Here is a 23,512-nt window from a genome sequence, read left to right as displayed (position 1 = left end):
TTACTGGAAGGCTGCCACTTTTCAGTTCACTTGTATATTGTTCTGGCAGCTTCGATGTTTCAAAAGCAAAGCCAGGCAACTGGGATAGACGCCACACAACACAGAGCTGCAAGGCATTCATCATTCAGACTTCTAGAGATCTTTGCTGTCTTCTGACCTAGGACATTCTCATAAGCTAACAGGCCTAGCTGTCTGTCCCAGGAACTGCTTCAAAATCACATCTATGAAATTTCACACACACACACACACACACACACACACACACACACACACACACACACACAAATGGGGGCAACTTATACCTGCAGACATGCAGGTTTTGATAACAAGTAAAGCAGTGACTGTTTTAGATGAGTTACTTTTAAAAAGATTCCAACTGCTTGTTTTGAGGTGGCCAAGGACTCACATGTATTATGTGAAGTGGAAACACGTATACTATGTATTATTTCCTCACCAGTGTAATTTTGGTTTCGGGCGGATGGGCATAGGAACAGGGCGTGGAGATTGCAGGGTCTGCCGGGGGTCTTGCAGAAGGGGAGCCGCCCGGTAGGCTAGAAGGGAACCTGCCAGGTGGCCAGAACCTGGGGCCAAGTTGGGGAAGGTCTTCGCTGGAGTGGCTGGTGCCCAGGGATGGGGTCTAGGCTGAGCCTGGGCACTCACCTCTGGTCCAGAAGGGAAGTCCGGGGCAGGATCTAGTTTTGAAAATCATTATAGTACAGTGGTATAAGGAAGTAACTGACATTGTTAATGTTAATTTCCAGCCACATAAAGATTCCTTCCAGTTCAGTTCCCTTTAATATCCCTGTGTTCCTCCGACTCCTACTGTGGCCTTAATGCCTTAATTTTTTGTTTGCCACTTCTATGAAATTCTGAAAGTTGTAGAAATGCAATTATATAGAATAACTTTTGCCACTGCTTTCTTATACCCAATATAATTCCTTCAAAACCATCTAGACTGTTGAACACATTATTAGCTCCCGAGTTCATTGCTGAATACATTCCATTGTATGGATATGCCAGTTTACTTTAATAAGTCATCACTTGGAAAACATCTGGGTTTCCCAGTTTTTTTTTTACTATAATGAGTGTAGCTTCTGTAAGCATTCAGAATTTTGCGTTGGCAAACATTTTCACTTCTTTGGGAAAAAGATAACCAAGTGACACATTGCAGGTCACACAATAAGTTCACGATCTTTAAATAATTTTTGTATTATTATATGAGCGTGAGAGACACATGTCTGTGAACATGTGGTGGTGCCACTGTATGCCTGTGGAGGCCAGAGGACAACTTTTAATCGATTAGGTACCATGCAGCTTTATTATTGGATCTTAAAGGAAAATGCTAAACTATTTTCAGAGTAGTGGCTTCAGTTTTATCCCCTACAAGAAACATGGAAGGTATTCAGTATTCCTTTAGTACTGAAACTGTTTTCTTTCACCTTCTCGAATAAACATGTATCATCTCCTTGAAGTTTTACTTTTCATTATTGAAAGCTAATATTTCTCAGACTCCATTGGTATGTTTATCACTATCTGTTTGTCTTTTGGTGTGGAAATGTCTTCATTTCTTTTGTACGTTTTCCTTTGGATTAATGTTTTTATTGAATCATAAAGGAGCTTCATGTTTTGTGGAATCTGGTGCTTCATTGAATAAGTGGCTTGAGAATATGTTCTTGCAATCAGTTGTTTACATTTTCAAATTCTTAATGGACCCTCTTAGGAAATGAAAAATGTTTAATTTTCACAGACCACAGAATCAAATTTTCTTTTTAAAATATGTTTGTTTATTATAATTACATCATTTTACCCTTACTCCCTCGGACCCTTCCTTAACCCCTCTAGTGTCCCTCCTCTTGCTTTTGCCCAATCAAATTTATGGCTTCCTTTTCTTTATTGCTATATACACACATACGTAAAACCTACTTCCTTAGGACTGGGCACTTGGAATTGAATAAGTAATTATTGCAGGAAATAATCTTGGAGAAGACTGTTTCTGCCCCCAGCATTTCTAGGTTGTCCATAGTTCTCTTCCTAAGGTTGAGCCACATGCGATTTTCCCCATTCTTGTATGTTAATTTTTGTGTGAATTCTAGGAATCTCACCTAACCACAGCTCTTAAAGGTCTTGATTTTACCTTGTTTTCTTCTTTAATAAGTTCTATGTACTTCTTATATTTAATCTTTGATTTTTAGTTCAAGGAATGGAAAATAGGTCAAAGTTCTCTTTCTGTCTTTTATCATTTGTTTTAGCCTCTTCATGTCTAATTTGCCCTTCCCTATGTTATGAAATAACTGTCACTCTTTCATTTTACAGTTTTTATAACTTTGCCTCCAATCATTTGGGTATACATATGAATGTTTTTCTTGGCTCTTTTTTTCCTCTATTATCTGGTGTATCTATTTTTCCACAATACCATATTGTTTTAATTGGTAAAATTACAGTCAATAGTTGAATTTGCTATTATTATAGTTTTATATCTATTGATAATATATTAGAATAATATACTTTTATAGAATCTGCATTGGAACCACATACATAAATTCCTCCTATTACAATCTTTTCATACACAAATTGTTTCATCTAATTCTTTGCATGTATATAAAGTTACAACATTCAGAATAACTTTATGCATCTATCTCAATAGTCTATACTGTTTTTGGAGTCACTTGGACCACTCTGTCCAACCATTGAAAGGATATTTTTTGTGCCTGATGTTAGAGTTGTTGTTAGTCTATGGTTCTTGTGTGGAGTGTTGTCAGCCCAAGTGGCTTAGTTTCCTTTAAAGTGTGTGTGTGTGTGTGTGTGTTATATACACACATACACATATATATGTATTGTGTATAACTTTATAACTATGAAATAAATGATTCCTTAAGGCTTTCAAATGATATAATTTTTAAAAAATGGGCTCGAAACCTAAACAGAGAGTTCTCAATTGAAAAACTAAAAAATGGTTAAAAAATACCTCTAAAGTGGTCATCATCCTTTGAAAAACTTTTAGACAGGGTGGCTAACATCAACAAAGCTGGTGAGTTTGTAGAGAAAGGGAACCCTCATTCCAGTGTTTGGTAGTAGTGGGAACTGGTGTAGCCACTCTGGAATCAATATGGAGAATCCTCAAAAAATCTAAAATTAAAAATTCCATATGAAACGGCTATACCACTCCTTAGCATATACCCACATCCTCTAGAGATTATCTACTCACCAACGTTCATTGTCACTCTACTGACATTAGCCAGGAAATGGAAACAACCTAACTGTCTAATGAATGGATATAGAAAATATAGTACATCTATATGTGGAATACTATTCAGCTGTAAAGAAAAAAATGAAATCATGAATTTGCAGGTAAATGGACAGACCTAGAAAATATTTTATTGGGCGAGATAACCCAGAGCCAGACAGACAAAAACTGGATGTTCTCTCTCTGTGATTCATTGCTCCAAGTCCTCAGATGTGTGTATTCAATATGACATAAACAGAGAAACCAAGAAAGTATAAAGGGGCCATAGGAGGTGAAGGGAGGTCTGGTAGTGAGGATCAGGGTGCTGGCAATATCAAGTGGGAAATGGGATGAAAGGGAGAGCGCTCCAAGTCAGAAAGACAGAGGATGATCACTACAGGAGAGACAAGCAGCAAATAGCAGCATTCGATCTTATAATTTTGTATCCACCTCTGTTTATTTTGTGACAAATTCTTGACTGTTATTATTGGTTATTTATCTGTGTTTACCTCCCTTCTATCTACCTTATCTCTCTACTCATTTCCTCCTCTATCTGCCTCTCTCTCTCTCTCTCTCTTCTCTCTCTCTCTCTCTCTCTCTCTCTCTCTCTCTCTCTTTCTCTCTCTCTCTTCTAGCTGCAAATTACAGAATTATTTTATTGAATTAGTGTTTGGAGCCTGAGCATTCTTGCCTTGATTCTGAACTTAAGGGAAACAGTATTTATCATCAGATATAAATATAATGTTAACTACAAGGCATTTTGTAATTATTTTAGAAATCTTTATCAAGTTAATTTTTTTTCTTCCCTGCTTATGTTTTTAAACCATGCATGGATGGATACTGAGTTTTGTCAAATAGTATTACTTAGTTTTTGTTATTTTGCCTTCTAATATTATACATTATGTTCTGTGGGTTTTTTTAAGTAGGCCTTGCATTCTTATAATAAACTTCATCTTCTCATGCTATGTACTATTTTTATTTCTTGATTAATTGAATTTGATAATAACTTGTTAAGGATTTTTTGTTTTTTTATTCAGTAATGCTGTTGGTTTGTAGTTTTCTCTTTAGAGATTGTCTCATGTGAGTGTAAAATCAGAATAGTAGTTTTAGAAAATGAAGACACATCATTTCCTACTTTTCATTTCATCAAAACAGTTGTATAGAATTGCTGTTAAGTCTGTCAGTATTGTTTAGTGTTGTCCATCTGGGCCTGGACAATATCTTTTGAGGAAACTACTAAATTATAAATTCAACTTCTTGGATAGTGTTAAGTCCATTGAGATGAGTTATTTCAAGTTGGAGGAATTTGAATATATTGTATTCATTTTATTTTATTTTGAAGAGTTTGATTTGGGTGAAGAAGAGCTGAGCAGTTAAGAATGCTTCCTGCTCAGTTACAAGAAATGATCCTATCAATTCTGTAAAGTCCTAGCCACTACAAACACCTGTAACTGAAGCTCTATGGGACCAATGTCCTTTTCTTACACACACAATAAAATAAAATAAAATAAAATAAAATAAAAGACTTGATATATTTCAACAGAAACGACCGATTTGTCTGCATGTGGTTTGTAATTTTCCCTTATTATCTTTTGATATCTGGAGGTGACTCTCTTGTTTCATTTCTAATACTGATGCCTTGGATCGTCTATCTTTCAAGTCCTGTGAGACTTTGTCAACTTTATGAGTACCATAAAAAAACCCAAATATTATTTCATTGACTTTATTTTTCTGTTTTTAAGTTCATTCCTTTATGTTCATTTTTCCTTCCCATATCTACTTAGGTTATTATTATGGGTTTTGAGGTTAAAGTGTGGATTATGGATTTGAGATATTTTCAATGTATACACAGTTACTGTTATTAATTTCCCTCTGAACACCACTATAGAGGCATCCCACAAATTTTTATGTGTTACATTTTCAGTTTTTCTTTCTTTCTGTTATGTTTTTATGGTTTCTTTTTGTTTGTCTTGGTTAAGACTTCCTCTGTAACCCATGGATTACTTAAACATGTGCTGTATTTTCTTCTTCTTCTTCTTCTTCTTCTTCTTATTATTATTATTATTATTATTATTGTTAAATGTTTTCATTTATTTTACATACAGACCACAGTTTCCCTTCCCCCACCTCCTATGTACCCCTGGTCCATCCACTCCTCCTCTCTCTCTCTTCAGAAAGGGTAAGGCCTCCTATGTGAGTCAACAAAGCATGGCACATCAAGTTGAGGCAGGACCAAGCTCCTCCCTCTGCATCAAGGTTTGGGCAGGGCAACCCAGCATGTAGGATGGGTTCCTTAAATCCAGCTCAAGCTCACTGCATGAAGCCCCACAAATAGATCAAGCTATGTAACTCTCACACATATGCAGAAGGCCTAGGATGGTCCCATGCAGACTCCCTAGCTGTCAGTCCAGAGTCCCTGAGTTCCCATGAGCACAGCAGATCAGCTATCTCTGTGGGTTCCCCTGTAGTGACCTTGATCCCACTGGCTCATATAATCTCTCCCCCCTCTCTTCAGCAGAAATCCCAGAGCTCGGCCCAGTGCTTGTATTTTCAAATTATTTGGAAATAGCCTAGTACTTTTCTGTTAATTGATGTCTAGTTTGAGAGCAATTTATCAACAAAAAAAACAAAACAAAACAAAAAAAAAAAAAACACTTTGTGAAATTAGATGTAGTGATACACTCTTGAAACTTCAGTAGTCAAAAAATAGAAGCAGGAGGATTATGAACTTGCAGAAAATTTAAGTGCATAACAAGACTGTTTGAAAATGAATAACTATTTAAACAAACAATGTACCATCTTTGTATAATTTTTAACTGTTAATGTTTTGACATTTATTTTATAGACTTGTGTTTTTATTTCATCAACATTTTAGGTTAGCATGAAATAAATGATTTTCACCATGGCATCTTTTGTGTGAATGTGTGTATGTATGTACACATGAGCGTGTAGCAGACTTTCTTGGACCGCAAGTCCCCAAAATGTGACAGAGAGATTTATTATTACTTATGAAAGCTTGGCTGATAGCCTAGGCTTGTCACACTAGCTCTTATAACTTAAATTAACCCATTTGTATTAACCTACATTTTGTCTTGTGGCTTTTTACCTCTCTTCCATCTTGCATCTCCTGTTTCTTCTCTGTCTGCCACCCCTAGATTCATCTCTTTTTTCCTCTGCCTGGAAGTCCGGCCTAACCTCTTCCTGTCAAACTATTGGCCATTCAGCTCTTTATGAAGCCAATCAGAAGGTACCTTGGCAAAGATACATCTTCACAGTGTACAAAAAGATGATTCTACAACATCCGTGTGTGTGTGTGTGTGTGTGTGTGTGTGTGTGTGTGTGTGTGTGTGTGTGTGTGTGTGTGTGTGTGATTACACTTTGTTTTCATTTGCTCCCCTCCCCCAATACCCTCTCTCTTAACCCTTCCTTAGACGTGTCTTAGACTATTCCTAGGATGTTTGGGAAAGGGAATTAGGGCACTTTATTTGAGCTTGCCATGGCAGCATCTAGTCTTCATGTTGACATTTGTAAGTATGGGTTTGAAATTGACAACAGTTCCTTATTTGGTATTTGACTATAGATAATGGCAATATCCCAACAATTAGTGTCCTTATGGACTACTGTCTTCCTGATCACAATACTAAAGAAATCCAGCAAAAGTAAAGGTGAAGGAACTCACTTGCACGCCAGTCCTTAGATCCTGAGTCTCCAACTTTCTTACCATCTTCTCTTCACCCATCACAGTCTTTTGCTATCTGTTTTATTTTCTAGAGATATTAGTGGTATTTAATAGAAGATTAGAAAAACCATGTTCATTCCATGTTTCTAAATGCAAATTTGTGATGATATTTTGTTTGTGCTCTAACAAATAAAGCTTTGCCTAGAGATCAGAGTGCAGAGATAGCCACTAGAGGCCAGGCAGTGGTGGCACACACCTTTAATCCCAGCACTTGCTCTGCTTCTCTGATCAGTCAGCTTTTACCCAGATATCTGACTCCAGGTTTTTATTATTAAGACCATTAAAATTCACGCTACACAAATTCCCCCTTTCTCTTTCTTTCTTTTGGAATTGGGAACCCACCATATAACTTCATTAGTGTCTTTATGCAATTTAAACATAAAATTATTAGAAACTAATTAATAATTTTTTACCGAAAGGGGAAACTTCAAACTGAAATATTTCCATCTGTAATTTATATTTAATATGCATTTTACTTAGATTCTTCAATTTCTTCCTGCTTGCTTCATGAAGTCTCTGTATAATAAATTTCCTTTTGGATACTATCTTCTCTCTGTTTTGTAGTGAGCTTTTCTCATTTCAAAGTAGTTACTGAATGACACCCCATGGGAGTCTTATCCATTTGGCTTATTTTTATTCCCCTGAGCCTATTGCAAGACCTACCAAACACTAGTGCCTAATTGCTGCAAAACAGAACAGTCAGTCACTAGGAATTTAAACTTTCCATTTTATATCTGTTACCTATTTTGTGCAGTCTTACAACTCAAGGACTATAGCTTTATGCACAATTCTCCCCTTAGCACTCGGGAGGTGTGTGGTTAGAGCTCTGACAAAATTTGCCCAGAATTTTTCAATCTAGGAAAAAGCAATTGCAAAATTCAGCACATGTTTAAGGTCATGTTCTACTATGTAGAACTGCGTGCAATTTTCAATTACAGACAGGATCCCATGACGTTTCCCATATGTGCATGTGATACTCACCCCTGCTGCTCCTAAAGTGACCTCATGAATAAGATAATATCCTTTGAAACCATTGATAGGAGGTTTCCTAGTTCTCTGACTTTCACAAATAATGTTTAGGCAAGTCATGGTTTGAATTGTCAAATATTATTTATTGTGTGTGTATTCCTAGAGAGGGATGCAGATCTATTTTTCAGATTAGGAACTGAACATAATTTTAGACTTGTTGTGAACATTATTTTAGATATAATCACTAGAAATTTTTCAATGGAGTATGAAAGTATAGATCTTTTAAATTGTGCTCTATGTCTTTGGCTTAAATATTAGCAATATTTAATGCTTACTTTCCTGTTTGGCTTTAGATTCTGCTTAAGGAAATAAAAATTGAATTCACTCCACTTTTGTTAGAAAATATGGAAATGTTTGTGCATGGGAACTCTCATTGCCTGCTAGAATGGAAACTCACCAGGGAGGGGGGAAATGTTCATTTTATTGCCTAAGAGCTGTTGATACACTCCCTGCATCTTTCAAAGGCATCTTTCATGCCACACAGGCAAACCGTGGCCAGTGAGAGAACAGAAAGACCACTTCTCACATGTGTCACTCTCAGAGAACTTGCTTAGCAGCTGTGCTAGGTAGTGATGGGGATTATCACAAGACCCAATTGCAGGCATTTGCCTGCTGGAAGAGACAACCCAGCCTCTCCGGGGACCACTTTGTTGGAGATAGTAGCAATAATGCATCTCTGTTGCTAGTGGCCATGTAGTACAAAATTGGTGCTAGATAAAATCGGAAAGCAATAAAAATGCAAAAAAAAGAAAAGAAAGAAAGAAAAAAGAAATCTCTGAGTTTTTGTTTTGTTTAGACATCTTAGAGTGGGAGAATAAAACAAATGTCCTGGGTTTGCTGTATTCACGGTAAAGAAAACATTCGAGATGTCCTTAATGAAGAAAACTCACGGGGCGTTCAGTCTTCTCATTTGAGAACCGTTTGGGTGTGATGAGAAATAAAGTTGCAAACTAGGCATGTTCAGACCTTTATTTGCTACTTTTAGTAGGGAAAGACTTTTTTTTTCCCTCTCTCTCTCTCTCTCCTCCCCTAACTACAAGGCAGTTTTCTGTGCAAATGAAACAGGCGTTGCAAGAATCAGATTCACTTTGGACGACTCTTCACATTCCAAGTCATCACTGCGTTAGGCAGCACAATCCCATCTCTGGTTGATGGGCAGAAAAAGTGGGCAGCTTGCCAGGTAGACGTTTCCATGACTCCCAGCCCCCAAAGGTGATGCGTTTTTCAGCTAATTCAATGAAGAGTGGGCTGAACTTTGGGTCTAAAGGAGACAATAGCTGCCTTCGCAGTATCAGCAGAATGGTTGATGGGAATGCACTCACTCTACATTTGGCAGAGAATCATGTGACCTGACGACTGAGATTTTGTGATGGTGCCAACGGAGACTTGGAAGCAGCAGCGGGCCGGACTTTTTTCTTCTTTTCTAGCAAGGATCAGAAAATGGTGGATCTTAATACTTGACTTTAGCCAGACTCAGCAAGCAACTGAGCTTTGAAGCACAACTTCGCCTTTATTCGGGGTTTTTGGCAGGCCACCAGGAGGCTGTCCCTTTCACGCCTGATAAATTCTGCTGCTTATCTCGAAAGTGAGAGGGAGAAAAAGGAAAATAATAACAGAATATTGAGGCATAGCAAGTGAATCCTAAAATTGTATGTGCTTTCCCCCCCGCCCTTTTCTGACTGCTGATTTTTTAAAATTTTCATGTTAATACCCTTTTTGGTTACTGAAGAATCCAAGTAGTTGGGTTATTTATTTATGTATGTATTTGGTTTATAATGAACAGGCATTTGAACTGGTCGAACAGGACGACAGAGCAGTGAGCATGAGATCATTTCAGCCGACTAGCAAACTGGCACCCAGCCTTTTCACCCCTTCGGTTCGGGAGGCAAACGTGTGCAGTCCTCATTTCTCAAGTCAGCCCAGCCTGGAAGGATTCCGGGTCTCTCCCACCTTCTCCCACCCTGCTGCCAGCTGATGGCAAGGATTGGTACAGCTTCTGCGTAGTGCTTTGTGCCTGGAATACGGAGATGGAAGAGAATGATGACAAACCCTCTCTGGACCTCCTTTGCTGAGAAATTAAGGAGCCCTGAAGAAACAGCAACATACAAAACACAAAAAACCAGAGCTTCTCAGTATTTGCAAGAGTGCTGGAAAATAATGATCATGATGAGATGCGCCTGCTCGAAAACAAAAATACAAACAAAAACGCAAACCAAAACAAACCAAAAACCAGCAAACTTTGGCTTGTCTAACTCCTGAGACTTCGTGCTTTGTAAAGCAGCTTGGAAGGCAACACAGCCAAATCAGCCTTCTTTATTTTTGTTTGTTTTTATTATTATTATTTCAAAAAACTATGGGCTAAGAGCAGTTCTTTGCACTTGGTGAACCCGCACTTTCATATCAGGTATAAGTTTTGTTGTTTCCTTTTATGCTTTCTATGACATAAATCAGGGTCCTCACACTTTCAGCTCACTCTTCTTAACTCATCACCCACTTTACACTTTTTTCCTTTGCTTTCTTACTCTAATCTTTAGCATAGACACTGAACTGAAAAATAGAAAACTCTATAGAATTGTGTTCCTGCTCTTGTGCACAGAAAGTTTTAGAGAAACAGCAATGTGTTATCTGTGATTTTTGTGTCCAGTTATACTTTTTGCGGAGAAAGGGGCTTAGAGTTCAGTAGCAAAGAAAGTAACATCTTTTCTGTGACTCATAATTAGAAATGCAAAGAAAGAAACTTCTCTAAGTTCTGTAAAGAGATCTTGCTTGAAAAATGCACCCAAATAATGTTAAATAAAATTAGTTTAGGGGGGAGTTACTTATAGGGATTGCAGTAGAGGAGAAATGGGGATGGAAAGAGCGTATTCTTGCTAAGTACAAAATAGTTTGTTCCTTAATAATTCTACTTCTAAACACGGAAAAAGAATTTGCCCAGGAGCGGTTGCAAAGTGTTGGAAGCTGCCCTTCACTTTTTCGGTGGGGAAAGTCTGTACAAACTTGTTTCAAGTTCAGAGCTGCTTTGGTTCGGCAGGTGAACATTGCATTCTAATTAATTTGTCTTTGTGTAGAAGGAAATTGCTAAGCAAGTTCAACATTTTGTGACAAAATGCAGTTTTTCCTGGTTCAGTGGGAAAGGAGTAGATGATATAATCTACTTTTAAATTTTTTTATTTAAAAAATATTTCTAAATATGTAGGGAAAAATTCTGAAAAGAGAAAATGCTTTGGAATATGCAGTGTGTATCAAGATTATAATTTTCATAGTAAGAATTGATATGGTTATATCATCCATGGGAAATAAACTTTAGAAAAATCATTATGCTTTTAAAATCATACTTCATGATATCAGAAACACAGAGGATAAACAAAGAGAAATATACAGCTGGTTAATTCTGTGTTCTTTTTGGTTATCTGGCAAAGAATTCTGAGATGGTACACGGAGCTTATATATAGATAACATTTGAATAAAATGTTTTATTGACTTTATTCCTTGTTGTTCACTAATTATTTACAGAATAGCTCCTGTTCCTCCATTGTGTTAATGGTAAAGCCAACTTTCAAAGGCTTAATTAATATTGATAAACCTGTTTTCATGTTTCAAGATCCTTTAGTTAAAAAACATTATTTTGAATGTTATTTTAGGAGCCATTAATCTCCACACTCCTAATTATCTTATTAAGCTCCATGCCAAATCCAAACCTCTTTTCAGCTCTCACTACTTCATTGTGTAGAACCTAGTCGCTTCCTTGAGAACCATGTCCTTTCACTTTTAAAACTGTTTCTGTGAAAGCAACGCCAACCAAAATGAACACATAAATGCAAACTGTGAAAGTATTTCTGTGTCCTGTGAGTATCCTGGGGTGGGGCCCTTGGACTCTGCCAAGCCTTAAGAAAAATACTTGTAAGGGTTTTCCCATTTCGACATTGGGCTTTCTTCTCGGCCCCGTCTACTTTCATTCTCAGAATCCATACCGAGGCTCCTCCTAGGTGGCAGCTGTCTGATGTCTTCCTTTTGTGGTTGTTTTAGGGGAACCCTTAAAGTGGATATCAGAAGAGAAGAGAATGGCCATAGGAGAAAACCATCTCAGGTAAAAAAAAAAAAAAGAAAAAAGAAAAAAAGAAAGAAAAAGAAAGAAAGCACAAGTCTAAAGTGTAATTAATCTACAATATTTAAAAGAAAATTATTCTGACTGTGTTCGCTTGTATTCCTTTATGGAGAAGCTATTGGGATTTTTATTTTCCTTCAAGAGTTTATAGCATGACTTGTCTTTGTGAATGTTCTGATGTGGTTTTGTGATCAATGCCCCAGTTGCCATCATTCTGAGCACATATGTGTATACTGATTCATACAACACAGGTACAAGATGATTGAATAGGAAGCCATTTAATGGAAAGAAAAATAGGTTTTCAGCGGTTATGCCTTATAAAAGGAAGTAAAATCTGGGAGAAAGGTATAAACTTATGATTTGCTTTTTAATCTTTTCAATATATCTAGCAAGACAATAAAGCCAAAGCTAATTTTGAAGTAACAAAAACTGCAACCAGTGTTTCCTCTTTTTTCACATGAAATATATACTATATGGTGAAATACTTTCACTACAATCAGATGCATAATTGTTGATTATTTACTATAGTTTGATTAAGTAGGAGAATGATTTGAAAATAAATAATGGTGAAAATTTGTGTATACCAAATTAACTGTATTAAACTCTATAAAATACATTCTATTTTTATTTATTTCAAAACATGCCAAATCATAAAGTAATTACTATGCAGTATTATTTTTCACAATGAAGATATAATTAGGAAAAGCTAAATCATTTTTTATAGGAGGAAATGATTAATGATTGTACAACTTATAATTTTGCTGCAGATGAGCTTAGAATCCTAAAAAAGTACATGGAACTGGTTTTGTATGTGCTCATTGACTTGCTCCCTTACAGTCTGATAGTTCACAAAATTAAGAATAATTTATTTCACTTCAACCTGTTGAACACAGGAGAGTTATAGGCAAGCGTATATTTTGTTTTAAAAGATATAATTTTGTTGGAAAATAAATTTAAATATATTTTGCTGAAAGAGACTGTATGCTCTTTGATGTGGTATAAGTGAACACAAACAGTACCAAATAGCAATAATGACACACTCATCATGTCACTGATTTTAGTGTTCTGATACCATTTTTTTTCTATACTGGAAAGCCTAGTTTCATCTCAACTGTAGACACATATCTATGTATTTAGGATTGTGATTTTTGTGTTCTTTATCAACCAGATCTTATTTGTTTTATGAAAGGTATAATGTCACTATAAATCCTTAAAACCATAACTAAGACTATGTGAATGAATACAAGCACTCTAATGCATATACAATTAATTGAATAATTAATTTCTTTTTAATTTAAACTACATCCATGCTTCATAATAGCATAATTCATATATATGTATATGGATATGGATTCTTAATTAGAACAGTTTAAAATATTCACAATTAAAACAAAAGTAATCTATTAAAAAAAGGAAAAAAATACTTGAAAAACTACTTTTTAATCCTCATGTTTATAAACCTGTATTCAGGTCAGCGTATTTATGAAGGTCTTTAACTGGGAATATGCATCCTGAGAGTACAGCCTTTAAAATATTTAAATTAAAATAATAATATTATTTTTATCCCCTAATTGCATTAGATGTTTAGAGCAAATGCTACATTATTAGAGAGTCCATGTGAGATGATGCCCATTGGCATAAACCCGTAGATCCGATCTTGTGGTGAAGTGGACCGCACAAGCTCGTTTCTATGGGTCTGTGGCAGTGTGGTAATCTGACAAAACACTATGTAGAGTGCTGCTCAGTTACATTTCAGTACAATCCTGCTAACACTTCAGTTTTTTACGTAGCCTTGAAACAATCATAATTACTTTGTTCTTCATGTTATATATTAATCCTCATATGTCTTACAAGACAAGCTTTAATTGTTGGCTTTCTGAAATTATTTGTAGCACAGCCATTCAAGGCTGAATTCAAGTGCAATAAACTGCTTTCAAAAGGTTGGTGTTTTTTTAATAGCTGGCTTCGAGCAAGATCTGAATAGCTGTTGTTGAGAAACTACAGCACATTCTCCGTTAGTTAAAGTGCCTTGTCCACTTCAACAGCAGAGGAAAGTCTATAACTGAATTTTTATGTTACAGTTGAGCCTGTTTCTCTTCAAAATTGAGGCCGAATGCTACTGACTTTTAAACTTACTCACTGTTAGTGGAAGTATGGCAAACGAGATGTCAGAATGTGTTTTATGTGACCTATGCCATAAACCCAACAGATGGGGTAGTCCTGTAAGATACAATTCAAGTTGATTGGTAAACCACTAGAATATTCTATCTACAACCTTGCCAAGTCCTTAGGTATTTGGCCACCATATTTGGAGAAGCTGACTGAAGATATGATAAGGAGTTTGAAGCAACATTGGAAGCTGTGTGCATCCGGGTTGAGGTAGTAGGTTGTATGGTTTAGAGTTACACCCTGGGAGTTAACTGTACAACCTTCTAGCTTTCCTTGGAGCACACTTGAGCCATCGAGGAATTCTTCATCTCTTTAATATGACTGAGCCAATTTCTGTGCAAGAAAGTAATGTGTCATGAGTATGTGAGGCCTTAGTAATGGAAATGATCATTTCAGACCTGATTAGGAAGATATTCTGCTTGTGTCTACTTGTAAACAATGGCACAATGCTATTTCTAATGGGTTGTTATTTTGTGTTTACCATTCTAAAGAACTGGATAGTGAATTAAATTGCATTAATATTGAAAGTTTAGATTTTTTCATCAATGGATTCACAAAATTTGACATTTTATTTTCAAATTGTTCATTGGTCTGTTTTCATTCTATACTTAGAAACTACAAAAAGAATATATCTGTAGATGTTAATAAATTCCATAATATATTATCTGAGTTTTCTCATGACCCATCACTTTCTAACTTATGTTACAGCTATCAATATGTTTATTTATATTTTCCACAATAGACTGTAAGCCCCTTGAGGGCAAAGTCCATGCTTTATTTTTCATTGTATTCTTTTACTTCTTACACATCTTAGACAGTAAATATTTGCAGGATGAATAAATGGGCTATAAGATTTCAGTCTATAAAGAGTTTCTAAATTTGAATTTCCTATATTGACCCAATTAAACATTTATAACTAATTTCCAGATTCTTCTAAGTCAGTAGTATCTCTATTTTTTATGGTTTTAATTTACTCTATACAAACAATTTTAAAATTCGGAAATACTTTTTCTCTGTAACAAATAGTGAATAAATTACTTCATCACAGTTTATATATAATCTTAGTTTTAAATAATACATATTTATGTTAACCATTTAAATATCTTTTTTCAGATAAAATGTTTTTATTTTTAATATCAATTCCATCTACAGGTCATGCCAAATGTCTCATTTAATGATTTTAAAAATCAAATGTTTGTATTTTATATGTTTTTCTTGTCTTCTATACTATCCTTTATTTTTTTATACAACTGAGTTTTATCTGTTGGGAACCCCACAAACATGTCAAGAAATTTATAATAGATAAGGATTTAAAATGTAATTTTAAATTTTGGAAACATTTTTACTTAAAGGAAAGTCATTTTATATACCATGTTATAAAAGCAAATGACACTTTTTAGAATTATTTTGCTTACTGTTCATTTTAGTGGCTCCTAGTATTACAATGTTACTCATTTCATCTTACATATATCATCTTTCAACCCTAAATTTAAATAGCTTTTGACATTAAAACTTTAATTTACAATTAAAAATATCTCGAGAAATCATGGAGTATATCCTATAAATCATATGTATTTTATATGTGTGTATATGGACATGTATATACATATCACATTAATTCTTTCCTTTGTGATCGTTAATCTTTTAGAATAGAATACTTAGGCATCCAAATATTTTATTATTCAAAAATTGCTAATAGTGACAACAACCAAGGAACTTCTGATATATAGAATATAGGAGCCTTAGAAACTGAACACCAATACTTTTCAACCATTGTTTTTTGAGATGTGGTTTGCCTAAGAGCAAGGCTGGTCTGAGCCTTGCTATGTTGCTCAGTATAAATTTGAACTTGTGGTTCTCCTACCTCAGCTTTCTGAGTGCTGGAATTATAGGTGTATGCCACTAAACCTGACCAAAAGTATTATTGTAGATAAATAATATTACCAGTGTCTCTGAAAAAAAATCTTTTCAATGTCATATCCTAAAAAACAAAGACTTCAAGAAATAAAGGGAAAATGGGATATAGGAAAATAGAAGTAGTATCATGTCATATGGTGCTAGTTGAGCACAAAAATGGAAGAAATGGACAAGAAAGTAGTTAGCTAGTATGTGTCTATCATGGTTTAGCCCTTAAGAGCCTAGCATTCATTTCATTTGTATCTGTATATATTTATTTACCCTAATACTGGTTGTATAGATTTGGAGGCCACATGCTATGCACATTGAAAGGATCAAGAAAGTTCTGTTTTCCATTCAATGAAGGAGAGTTAAGCATACTACAGAGGACAACTATTATGTGCAACTTAATAGTATGCTATAAAATACTATAAGAGCGGGCTGGAAAGACGGCTCAGCCATTATGATGCTTGCTGATCTTGCAGAGAACCAGAGTTTAGTTTCCAGCATCCACTTGGGTAGTTTACAACCCCTTTAACTCTAGCTGTGGGTGATCTAATACCCTCTTCTGGCCTCTAAGGACCCCTGAACACAGAACACACACACACACACACACACACACACACACACACACACACACCACACCATACCAAACCAAGTAAAATACTGTATCAATTATAGAATTATGATCATGTCTATGTACTTTCTAAAGGGAACTGTGATTGTAAAAAAAGAAACTGCAACTCATTGCATTGGTTACACAGAAGCAACAGAAATTCTGAAGAGCAAGGGGCATAGTATCAGTGAAGAAGAATTTTAAAACTCCATAGGATGAGAAAGCTACATCTAATAATTACATTTGCCTTTGATCATGATAAATTTTACCAAGGCAACTCTAGGGCTGCTAAAATCCTGTATGCTTCTGGATAAAAATAAAAAAATAGCAAATATAAATATAAACGTTGACATGACTCATGTGGAAGACACCAAGGTCTAAGACCATAGATGATGTGAGTTAGAAATAGGTAAACTGGATCCTAAACTGGAAGGAATGAAAACACACCACATGTTGAGCACTGACTTTCAGTCTCACAGCATCAACCATCCAAACTGCATCATTTCTGAGGTCGCAGGCTTTGCTATACACTGAGGGCTGTACATTTTGGATCAGATGAAACGTTGATGACAACAAAAGCACTCAATTATTAATGAATCATCCTTTACCAAATACATTTTGTGGCAGTGTGACAAATGTTTATATTCATAGTGGTTGACTTAATTTATTTTGTCAATATACTTGGATAATATTTGAAGCTTCCTTTGCCTTCTCTTGTCCTCTCTGATCTACTTTCAATTCTTTGCAGCATGTGACATTACAGTGTGATGGAGGGAGCAGAAGGAAAAGCACAACTCAACATAAGCAATAGGTTGAGCCTTGGGTCAAAAAACCTAACCAAGTTCACTATGCTGTGACTTCACAGTATTGGCAACTAAATTAGCCATAAAACTGTGGAGGAATCGGATAAATTTCTCAGCATGTGTCTTTTTGAAAACAGTCCAGCAGTACATAAACTATGCTATTCGAATAAGTGAGTCATTTTCTGTAAATAATCGTTTAGTTACTTTTGCTTCCTATTACTAAACAGTGACTCACAAGCAGAAGTGATCCCCCAAAGGGTGGGACACAAGGTCTGTCACCCTGAGCCTTAAACTCATGCCTCACTCCTCTGCCAGAGCACATAGTACTTACTGTTGTGGGATGACGGACTCCTGATGATGCCTGTGTTTTCCTTATAAGACCCATTTTGTTTCGTTGTGAAAGGTCTACATGGGAAGCTAGTGGCATGCCTACAAACGTTTTATTTTGTACTTTAATCTCTACTACATAAACAAAACAGCTACTTTTATAACAAGATACTATCATGTTCATCCACAAAACCTTTACTGATTCAGGAAGAAAGACTATTTCTGTTTTGATTCCCCACAGCAATTACTCTGAGTTCCATTAATAATAATAATCAGTACCCAAAGGGATTGTGACTTGCCTTTGTACTTTCTGGTATGTACTTAGAGAGAACCACATTTGTATTGAATCAATGCCTGTTGTTTTGGATTGAACTTTGGATTATTTATGGGTTGTGTGGGGAATCTCTGTACAAAATTATAATAACTTTTGTTTCAGTGTAAAGTTCTATGCTTTCCAAAGTATTTCCAGACACTGAAATGCACTGCTGTACTACTGAGGCATTCTGATGGCATTTGAAGGGTCTACAGTCTAGTCTTAATTAAACCTATGATGTAATGTTTGAAGGTGATTTATGAAACTAACCAATCACTATTTATAATGAGTCCAAAACCCTTATACACCAAATTCAGTTTCTCTTACAACTCATATTTCTTACTGTATCATTGGGGGTTTGAAACAGATCCAAGTATTCCTTGGTGAATTAAAAAAGAAATCAATGAAATAAAAATGTTCTGAAATAGAAGTGCAATCCTACATCAAATAAGACTTACACAGACCTTTCAATTCCAGTATAAGGGACATTAGGGATATCACTTCTCACTTTTAAAATGCTTGAGAGCTGATTTTAAATATTGTACCCTTCCTTCATCAGAACATGCCTTCACCTTCATCTTACTGTGCTACGTGGAAGGTGTGAGTTATATGTGTACATATTTGCACCTTCATCTGAAATCTCCCAAATCCCCATTATGTTCCTCTCCTCTCTCAAAATGACAAAAACCATTATGAAAATGCGAAGTTTTTAGTAATAACGTATTATATGTGTTTGCAATTCTTCTATGGGCACTAAAAAACTTGTTGTTCAATGTATATAGTATAGTCCACAGTTGACCAATTAAGTCATAAAGATTGTGTGTGTGTGTGTGTGTGTGTGTGTGTGTCAATGATACACCTTTGTGTACATGTATGTGACATCAAGTGTCATTTTTCTGTCTACTTTTTTTTTTTTGAGGCAAGAGTCTTTCACAGACCTGGGACACACCAAGTAAGGTAGGCAGGTGGCCAGCAAGCCTCAAGATCTGCCTGTTTCTTCCTTCCCAGTTCTGAGACAGCACCATGTACCACCATGCTTGGCTTCTGAGGACTGAATTGAGATTGACATGTTTACATAGACAGCACTTTATTAACTGAACTATCTTCCTATTCCCAAATAATCTTAAAAAAATTACTACATATATCACATATTTCATAAAATAAAATATCCTGAAGTAATTATATATAATATAAATAAACTATAATTTGTCACCTACGATCTCTAATTTTTGGTTGCTTCATGAGTGTCTTTAATTAGAAAGGAAAACTAGGGAGAATTCTCTTTGAGAGATTTTTTTTTCTATCTTGCATCTGTCTAATTCTATAGTAATTTGAAAGTGATAGAATTTTATTCCTTCTGAAACATCCAACTTAGAGCATCTTATTCATTTTACACTTATATTTTGGTTGGTTCTGATAATATTAAATGGCTTGAGCATGAATGTAGCTGACACTCAGCAAGCATATGTACTTGGTGGAAGACTGGGAGTGAGGATCAGTGGGAGTTTTGTTACCCAAATTGTTACAAACAAGTCCTTATAACTCTTGGGTCTAATCCATAGCACCACAACTAATTATTAGCAATAGTAGAATTAGTAACAATTTGTTGGGTACATAAATATTAACTCAATCATTCTTAAAATTGTTCTTTGTGTCATCTATAAAAAATATTTACTAGCCACATTTGGCTAAAACATTTGGTATCTAGTGTAACTGAAGCATATAATTTTACATTTTCGTTAAAATGTAAAGAGCTGTATGTGGCTGGTGATGAATGCATTAGATTTTTGAAGTGGTGAAGTTTCTATGTGGGTAAAATTTGTTCTATCTCTCAGAAGAAGTGCCCACTTTTCACATTTCCCAGTAGTCCACAATAGCTTGAGAGAGCGATTATTGTATGAAGTTGCTGCTTGCCACTATCTGGACTTTTTAAAAGTTTATTCAGACCTCAGCTCAGATAGAACTGGAAATACTCTCTTACCTATACTGTCAACTTCTCATCTACCTACCTACCTACCTACCTACCTGTCTGTCTGTCTGTCTATCTATCAATCTATCTATCTATCTATCTATCTATCTATCTATCTATCTATCTATCTATCACCTATATTTTATCTGTTATTAAATATGAACTTTTAAAATACTGGCCAAAACTTAATTTGTGTGGTATTTAATTAATAGAATATATATATAGTTAGCCAGCTAAATCCACTGAACAATATTGAAGAAAAAAAAATCAAGGTTTTAAAATGATTCAAGGAATTACATAGTTGATAAACCACTATGTGTTATGCTTAAACATTTGAATGTATAGTATTAGACAGATTATAAAAATAAAGCCTGATTCACTAGATGAGTACAGGGGTCTCCTTTAGACCAGTGGAAACATGAAAATAGCACATTGAGCATGGTCTTATGAAAGTCCCAAAACAGCATGCAAACCTATCATCAATGAAAAGATATTTATCACTTGAAAATACTAAGAAAAGTTATAAAATTATGCTTTTGTATTTAGAAAAACAAAGTATTTTCATTTTACTTCTAGAGAAGTGTTTAGTAGCTCCTCCTCTTAAACATCCTACATGGGATGGTTTGTGCTGTAAAAGTATTAGTTGTTTTTTTTTTTTTAAACATGAGAAAACTGTGCTCAGGATTGTAAATGTGTGTGTATAAATATGTATGTATGTGTGTACATGTATTTGCCACACTTACATGAATCATGGCTCTTACAACTAAAAGCTGTGTGCCTTCCACTACCTCAACCCTTTCCAGACTTCTAGAGACTTTTTCTAGAGCATTGTTTTAATTTAGAAATTCACACAATAAAAGTTCATTGAAGTTCTCCCCCATACTCCACAGGAATATACAAATGGTGTAAGGTTACCCAAACCTGTCTGACAACAGATAGTATATTTGCTCCTAACTAAAATTATCAATTCAGTGAGTTTCAAAGTCTGTATTCTACATCATGATCACTTCTGTTCCATAAACATTTGAAAACAAGGGACTATAGTAATCCCAGCTTTGCAGGCTCCTTATGACCTTACCATTTTAGGAAGTGTTTAACATTCTTCCCAAATTTAGGGTTCAGACATAGCTCACATTTTCTTCCCCATCTTCTAATGATTTTAGTGCAAACTTTGACTTTTTCCCTTCCTTTTCTCAATGTAAAGCCTCTTAGACGATTGACTCTCAATGTCATCCTTCATCAGGAAGAAAGAATGGAGTTGATGTGAGCAGTCTTAGAAAGTCCTCAATGCTGTTCCTTTTCTACACTCTTCATTCTCTGAGCAGTCAATGGTTTTCTCCTTGCCAGTAACACATGCATGGAAGCTCACCCTGGGAGTGAGGAATGACTAAACTTAGAACAAATCTGATCAACATGACAGTGGGAGCTGGCTTTTCCATTATGCTTCATAATAGCTTGTCATCTGTAGGTGGAAATTCAAATACCTCTTAGTATTACGTGATTATTTTTAAGGACTAAATGATTATGTGTATATGACATTGAGCAAGCATGGTGGCTAGTTAGATAAAAGTATATTGTCACCAGTGGTGGCACACACCTTTAATTCCAGCACTCAGGAGGCAGAGCCAGGCAGATCTCTGTGAGTTCCAGGCCAGCCTGGTCTACAGATCGAGATCCAGAACAGGCACCAAAACAATGCAGAGAAACTCTGTCTCGAAAAATTTTTAAAAAAGTATATTGTCAAAACATACACGATATGGTACAGTTCATGTTTTATTGAAAGTCCTAATGCCTAGTGCTACAGAGGTTATGTAGAAGGATACAGTCACAGAAAAGTTAGGGAGGTGCTTGTTTCATATCTTTTGTTTTTCCTGGCTCTTTCTTCTTATCTTTGGACCATCATGGATGGTATAGCTGCCTGGATTACTGTTTTGAACAGATCATATTAAAAACATCTCCATTGTTAGGTAAGACAATATGTCTCACCTCTTCTCTCTGAAATTCCAATCTGTCTTCATGCCTCTGAAGTTAGTTTTTTGCCTTTCATGTATAATGCCTGCTTTAAGAACTGGCACAATCCTGCCACTGCTGTGCACCTGCAAATTTGAGAGAACAACAAATTGCTAATTGTCTTTGAGTTCCTCTCTCTAAAATAGGGACAATGATCTTTTCCTTCTGATTTCTTTAGACTGTGGAGAAAGTAGGACCATTTGATAGAGAGAAAAGGAGCATCCATATTTTTATAAACAACAAATCAAGTCATTGAAAATCATTCATTTGACGTCTTACATGTGTGCACCTAGGAAAGGAGACAGCACAGTGTTTTCTTCGATGTTCACTGCAGAGAAAGAATAGCTCTCCTTTCCTTACTTCTACTCTTTGCCTTTCTGAATTTCCTTCCCTGATGTGTGTTCCCGGGTCCTGCTGCAATAAAGCCAGAGAGCATTGGCATGATTTAATTACTAGTCTGCTAGGTTTGTGCACAACCTTGGTCATATACTGCTATATGGAGCTAGAAAAGTCTTACCATTTTATTCCATTATTTTTTTCTTAATAGCCACCCATTTCCACATGAGCTACAATGGCATGCCATTCCTGTTTGCTAGGATTTTGGTGTGGTTTTAAAAGTCTGTGAAGCTTTGTTCGTTAATTGATTTTATTATATATTTTTGAGACAAGCTCCCCAGAGGCCAGGAATGGTGGGTTCCAAGCATCCTCTTGAGGTTTTACTTTTATTTTGTTTATATTATAAATTATGTGTGTATGTCGGGAGCGGTGGTATTTGTGTAGACATGCAGGTGCCCACGGAGGTGAGAAGAGGACTTAAGATCCTTTGATACTTGTGTTATAGCCAGTTGTGAGATGCTCAGTATGGGTGCTGACAACCTAACTTGGATCATCTACAAGCCTGGTACTCACTCATAAGCACTGATCCATCACTATGACCCCCTTACCTCTTGGCTTTTGACATGGTTCTTGTTCCTTAGGTTGGCTAGACTCCTATGTCAGAATCTTGGATGATTTCCCAAGGCAGGATTACTTTCATTTAGGAAGCAATGTATATGTTTAAAGTTTGGGAGTAAAATAGGTTTGTATGGCCAGTAAGATTTTACTTTACCCATCTTTCTACCCATCTGCAAAAAGACCCTAGACTGTCCCTGGAGCATGGATAGAGGCAAAATACAGGACAGTAAATAACATGTCTACTGACTTAGGTCCTTAGCCATGTTTCCTTTTGAGAGTGTCAGTGACTTGGTGAGTTGTGAGGGTGGCCTTGCTTATTTTCTGCTTTGGATTAGTATTTGAAGTACCTTGGCCTGAAG

This window comes from Peromyscus leucopus, chromosome 12 (assembly GCF_004664715.2).
Source record: "Peromyscus leucopus breed LL Stock chromosome 12, UCI_PerLeu_2.1, whole genome shotgun sequence".
Lineage (NCBI taxonomy): Eukaryota > Metazoa > Chordata > Mammalia > Rodentia > Cricetidae > Peromyscus > Peromyscus leucopus.
Note: the sequence above shows the minus strand (reverse complement) of the source record.